Genomic DNA, 7,385 nt, shown 5'->3' with positions numbered 1-7,385 from the left:
AGTAGGATCATGATGTGAAATCCACAGCGTCAATAAAGTGAAAAATAAGGAATTAATTTAAAAACAACAAAAATAAACTAATATTTCCAGCATATGTGCCCCCAGGGAGGGCAGGCTGAGTGAGCTAAAGGGGACCCAAGGAGTCAAGATAAGTGAGTCTTTTCCCCAGGAGGCTGGTCCACTTAATTCATGCTCACCTCTGGAGCGCTGATTTCCCAGATGACCAATACGGATGGGTTTATCTGTTCCTATTGAGAGTGGCCTGCTCCATTTTAACTCATTTCTCCAGCTTGGAACATTTTGACCCAGGGTTAGGACACCACAGTGCCAGGCCTGGCAGGAAGCCTTGTCCTCCATTCCGGAGGTTGAGTCTGGGCTGCCGGCTCATATGGACGTGTGCTCAACACCTGAGACCTGCAGTCCCCATGGTGAGCACACCTTGGCTGACAGAGGAGTCTTCTGATCGTCAGTGACACTGACTGCTGATCTGCACATAAAGTTTTAGCCAAAAAAATATCAGGACATATAGTCATGAGGCTCAGAAAATACACACACAGTCAAAATCTGTACTCCATCCTTGCCCTGCCGAGCCTTCTGGACAAAAGTGACATGCATTCTTTCTTAAGCTTCCGGCCTCTCTGCTGCAATGCCTGACACAAGGCACTTGTGAGAGTTATTTCATCTCCTTTTTGGTCATTCAGAGTACAAGATAGGGGCATGAGAGTCACTGACTTGCCCTCTGATGGGAATGAAGGCGTGTGTGGTTGGGGGAGCCACTGACTTGTCCTCTGATGGGAATGAAGGAGTTTGTGGTTGGGGGAAGGGAGAAGTAGCATGCATCAGGATGAACAGTCAAGTCTCAAAAGGGAGGGGAGTATAGGCGAACTTTTCTGTCCCACTAGCCAGTTCCCAATAACCACACAGAGACTTCTCATTTATTATAAGTGCTCAGTTTATAGCTTAGGCTTGCTACTAATTTGCTCTTACATCTTAAATTAAGTCATATTTTTATCTACGTCCTACCACTTGGTGGTACCTCTCTTCAGCATAGCATATTCATTTTGCTTCTCCCAGCGCCTCCTGTGACCCCTCCCTTCTTCCTCCCAGCATTCTCTCTGTCTGGCTCTCCCACCTAACCTCTTTTTACCTAGCTATTGGTCAGTCAACTTTTTATTAAATCAAATGAGAGAAAAACATCTTCACAGTGTACAAAAGGATTATTCCATAGCAAGGGAGGAGAAAGACAAGGAGAGAGACAGAAAGCACAGGAGAGAGACAGAGAGACATGGATCTCATGATACCCTTGAGGAGCATGACTCCATGACCTAAGGACTTCCCATTAGCTCCATGTCTTCAGGTCCACAGTATCTTCTCATGCTATTGCCCTAGAGAACAAGCCTTTAACATGTGGACCCATGGAGGAAATTCAACCTCCAAACCACAGCATTCTTTATTATGATTATGGTAATTATTAATAGGGTCTCACTAATTAGCTCTGGCTACAACTTACTATGTAAACCAGGCTGGGCATCAGATATCTTCCTTCCTCTGCCTCCTACATCCTGGGATCAAGGTACAAACCACCACACCAGACTGGCAGCATGTTTCAGTAAATGAGAAATGATTTGGTGGGTAGACATGCTTGTAGTGCAAGTATAGGACCTGAATCTAAATCCCAAGAACCCACATAAAACCAGGTTGTGTCGTGAAGCTTCTGCAATCCCAGCATCCCTTTAGAAGGATGAGAAGCAGAGGCAGCAGGCCAGCCTGCTTAGCGCATGCAGCAGAAAGCTGCAAGAAGACTCTCTGTCTCAAACACGGGCAGAGCACAGGCTGTGACACCCTAGATGACTGTCTTCTGACCTCCGCACATTTGCCGTGGTGTCTATGCTCCGGCAATCACACACGAAGAAGTATACACGTGTTATAAATACATATTGTACATACACAAATATAAAAATTTAATAAAATTTGAAAGGAAATATGCTCTTACTACGAATGAATATTAATGTCTTTTTCTTCTTCAGAACTTTTTCTTTCCCATTATTCTATCTGTGCTAATAAGTAGCTCAGTTGGGGTCGGTCTGCTTATTAATTGTTGTTGTATACATACATACATACATACATATATACACACACATATATATATTTCAAAATGCCCAATACCACCTGCTCAGTCTCTATAATGTTACGTGTATGCATGTCTTCAGGGCTGAGATTTGGTGTTGGACAATAGCTGCTGTGCTCTTCCCCGAGGAAGGTTATTTCTCCAGCTCTCAGCAGTTCTTAGCTGCCTACAGTTCTCTGTTGGATTAGGGCATGAAGGGCTTTCCCCTGTCCACATTTCCGTATCTATTGCTGTCCTGGCTCAGCTCATGTTTGGGCAGCCATGTTGGTGAGGTTATATGGGTGTTGCTTCTGGCATTCCTGGGGGAAGTCTCACAGCAAACTCCTCCAGCTCTTGCCATATTTCCCCCTTTCCTAATGATCCCTGAGCTCTAGGTTTGGGATTTGTACTGCAGATCTCTCCTTGGGGACTGGGCTCTATTTTGTTGGTTGTGGTTTTCTGTAATGGTCCCCATCTGTTGCAAAGAGAGTTCCTTGATGAAGGATGAGGATGACACTTGTTGTGGGTCTAAGGACAAACATTTAGAATGTAGTTGTGGACTCTGCTGGTTTAGTAAAGAGATAGTTGTAGATTCTTCTCCAAGATTCACGACTTCACTAGCCCTGGACAGGTGGCTAGGTTTCCAGTGCCAGTCATGATTTCCCTCTTGTTGAGTGAGTCTTAAGTCCAGTTAGAGAGCCGCTGGTTACAGTCAAGACATGTGTGCTGATATTGCACTGTTAGGGTTATTGTGCAGTGCTGGTCATGGTGGTTCACAAGCATCATAGCTGAGTAGGACTGATGGTTGCTTCTCTCCTTTGGAAGTTTACACTTAAATTAGACAAGCAATCATTTCTTTTGATGAATTCATTGATTAATATGTTAAATTATATGGAATTTTAAAAAGCATATTCTGAACTCTCAGTGTTTATTTTATTACTAAAAAACCAAAAGTCAAGGTAACAAGTATATATAAAGGCACTTTAGCAATTCCTGATCTGTTCTGGTAGCAATGTGAATAGATCCCTGCTTGTGACTACCGTATCCTGAGTACACCATTCTTCAAACTGTTAATTCCGAGGAAGAAGCTATACAGGTGAGAAACTCTGTCATTTACCCAGTGCAAGAATCAAGATCCCAAGTCCCTTTCCTTAAGACGTGCAAGAAACTATTGGGCTAGAAAAATGGGTCAGCAGTAAAGAACACTTTGTGCTCTTGCGGAGGATTTGAGTTTTGATTCTCAATACCACTGCATGGCTCATAATTGTCTATAACTCCAGATCCAGGGAACCTGATACCCCTTGGAGCCTCCAAGGAACCTGCATTCACTCCCATACACAAATACATAATTAGAAGAAAAATCGTCAAAGACTTAGATGATAGAAACTACTATTTCACGTCTCTGTTTTCCCTGAGGTATAACATTTCAAATGTAATGAGTTTTAATTTGCCAGGGGAGGTGGAAAATACACACAACTAATACGCAGTTAATGTATGGGCCAACTATAAAAACAGATGTACCAACCTTACATGCATTCAAGAATATAAGACTCAGAGCTGGAGAGATGTTCTTCAAGAGGACTCATGTTCAATTTCCAGCATCCACATGGTGGCCCACAACCATCTGTAACTCCAGGTTCAGAGACTCCAAAGCCCTCTTCTGGCCTTCACAGGTTCCAGGTACACTCATGGTACAAAGACATGCATGCAGGCAAAACGCCCATACACATAAAAATAAAGTCTTAAAAAAAGAATAAAAAACATTGTGTACTTTAGCAGTTTCCTAGATAGACCCTGGAGGGAAATACATGAATAACTAAAAACTTAATTGGAGGGTAGATTACTAATTGGTAACTATAATAGCCTACAGCAAATTATTTAGGTAACTAGACAAAACCCACCCCCTGTTTTCTGCCTTCTTCCTCTTTACTCCTGATTGAACATCAGCAATAGGGCAGAAGTCACAAAATCACGTAAGGACAATGGACATGTGAAGACCTGACTTTACAAACTCCATTTTAAAGAAGGGGTTCGTCTTAAGCCATATAATGAGTGGGGGCCGATCTCAACTCCAGAAATGTGCTTCCATAGCAGAATTTGAACAGATACCCTGAAAATAGCCAGTTAAGGAACTAGGGAGCAGGGCCACAAAATTTAATGAGGTCCAGATGTACCTAGGTGGCATCTGTCCTTGAAGATACCTTGTCAGTTATTAAAAGTCCTTTGTTAAGTTTTTGCGACCCAAAACTGACCAATGGTTTCAGAAATTACCTCACCCTATGCCCTCCTTACCCAATCCCAAGACACAGGACATGAACTCCCCTGATTATGGCCTTTTCTCTTTAAAAGCCCCTCCCAGGCTCAGAACTGCACTTTCTCACCCACTGTGCTGGCATGCTGGAGGTATGGTCCAAACTCGAGCTTGAATATTAAAAACCCATCTGGTTCCATGGAGTTGGTCTTTGGGGGGATGTTGGGAATAACAGAAGGTGACAGTGTTACTTGCCACATGGTGTTCAGGTCTAGATGTCCTGTTTTTCTTGGTTCCCACAACTCCTAAGGACTCTGTTCCAGTTGGTCATCTCCCATCCGCCTCCTCTTACTACTGTAGGTGTTTGGTTTGCTTAGAAAACAAGGTCTACAATCTACTAACCTATGAGGATCAGTTGGTCTTTCTTTTCAAAGAAGGTTTTGTGATTTAGGACTTCCAAAACTTGCCTCTCCTCTTAAGTTTCTGGGTAGGAAGCAGGCTGAGTTGGGGCAGGGGTGGGGGGCTCCACAGATCTCTGTCCTCAGGTAAGTTTGCTCTTTGGGAAGTCAAGCAAAATCAACTGGTTTCTAGACCAGTTGTAAAACCAGGGATTTTACACAGTGAAATGTTTTGTTTTGTTTTGTTCTCAAACCTGGGGGAACCTCTTTAAAAAGTTCTCTCTAATTTCCATAAAGAGTTACACAGACTGCAGAGCCTTGGGCAATAGTGAAAGAATTATTTCTGTCTTCTAAGAAAAACACTGACTAAAGTGCCAGAGGACATTTTCATTTCTCATTCTCCCACCAACACTCATTTAGCTGAGCCAGATGGCAAGTAGGAAGTGGAAAGAAGTATCAGAAATGCATGGTCATGAACGTGTATATGACAAGAGGATGCAAGTGTGCTCTAAGATGCCAGTGATTCCTAGGAGAGAAGAAAGGTAGATGGGAATGATCACTCTAAGAGAGAAATTGTGACATTGGGAATAGAGGAACGGACACATGGCAGAAGGGGGAAAGCCTCACTTAATTTTGCAGGCTGCCTTTAAACTTCCAGATCTGATTAGATGCACTGGAGACGTCAGGAGAATATCCACACTATGAGGAGGATATCTACTGACCACTGCTGGCTAACAAGGTCACAGGGCCTGAGTATTTCTCTGCCTGGGGTCAATTTTCTTATCTTTGTGGGCTAAAGAGCAACCTCAAAAGTGTGAGAAGCAAATTTCCAATCTGGGCTTCCTGGTAGCTGGATCACAGCTTCTTGGGAAGTTTCCTGAAGCCAGCATTGCTGTCTTGAACTCACTCACTCCCCTGTCTGTGTTCTTCCCATATCATCTGGCAGTCATCTAAGCAGGCCCAGGCTATTCCTCCAACCTCTACTCAGTTTTGAAAGCATCCAGTTCCTTTAATTTCATCTCTTTCATGTTAAATGCCTGTGCAGGTTACTCTTTTTTTACTAACCTTGACTAACATAGAATAAAAACATAAAAATCAATAGAATCCTATACATAAATGAAAATATCATCAAATTTTTAAAGATATTAAAATCAACAAAACAAAACAAAGATTTGATTCTTCAAAAAAATCGACAACCTAGACAAGCCCTTATCCAAACTAACCAAAGCACAGAGAAAGACTATCCAAATTAACAAAGTCAGAAACGAAAAGGAAGACAAAACAACAGACTGTAGGGAAATTCAGAGAATCATTAGGTTGACTTCAAAAACTTATACTCCATGAAATTAAAAAATCAATAAGAAATGGACAACTCTCTTGACAGGTACCACATACCAAAATTAAATCAATGATACAAACAAATCTAAAGATTAAAGAAATAGATACCTTTAAAGAAATAGATACAGTCATTAAAAGTCTCCCCCACAAAAAAGCCCAGGGCCAGATGGTTTCAGCACAAAAGTCTATCAGAACTTCAAAGAAGAGCTAATATCAATACTCATCAGATTGTTCTGTACAATAAAAATGAATGTAATATTGCCAAATTCTTTTTATGAGGCCACAGTTACCCTGATATCCAAACCAAACAAAGAAGCAACAAGGAAAGAGAATTACAGACCAATCTCCCTCACAAACATTGATGAAAAATACTCAATAAAATACTGGCAAATTGAATCTAAGAACACATGAAAAAAATTCATCCACCATGATCAAGTAGGCTTCATTCCAGAGATGCAGGGATAATTCAACGTATGAAAATCTGTCAATATAATCCACCATATAAACAAACTGAAAGAAAAAAACCGCATGATCATTTCATTAGATGCCTAAAAAGCCTTCAAAAAAAAAACCAACACCCTTCCTGATAAAGGTCATGTAAAGATCAGAGATACAAGGAACATACCTAAACATAATAAAGACAATATACACCAAGACAAGAGTCAACATCAAAATAAATGAAGAGAAACTCAACATGATTCTACTAAAATCAGGAACAAGACAAAGCTGTCCACTCTCTCCATATCTATTCAATATAGTACTTAAACTTCTATTTAGAGCAATAAGACAACAGAAGATCAATGGGGATACAAATTGAAAAGAAGTCAAACTCTCACTATTTGTTGATGATATGATAGTATACATAAGCGACCCCAAAAATTCTACCAAAGAACTCCTACAGCTGATAAACACTTTCAGTAATGTGTCAGAATACAAGACTATCTAAAACAAAATTAGTATCCCTCCCTTATACAAATGTTAAATGAACTGAGAAAAAATAAGAGATATATTTCCCTTTATAATAGCCACAAACAATATAAAATATCTTATGGTAACTCTAATCAAACAAGTGAAAGACCTATCTAACAAGAACTTTAAGTCTTTGGAGAATGAAACTGAAGAAGATATCAGAAAATGGAAAGATCTCACATGTTCATGGATAGGTAGGATCAACATAGTAAAAGTAGCAGTCTTACCAAAAGCAATTTACAGATGCAATGCAATCCCAATCAAAATCCAAACATAATTCTTTATAAACTCGAGAAAACAACATTCAACTTCATATGAAACA

This window comes from Myodes glareolus, chromosome 20 (assembly GCF_982192425.1).
Source record: "Myodes glareolus chromosome 20, mMyoGla1.1, whole genome shotgun sequence".
NCBI lineage: Eukaryota > Metazoa > Chordata > Mammalia > Rodentia > Cricetidae > Myodes > Myodes glareolus.
The sequence above is the reverse complement of the archived record's forward strand: the minus strand, read 5'-3'. Positions refer to the sequence as shown.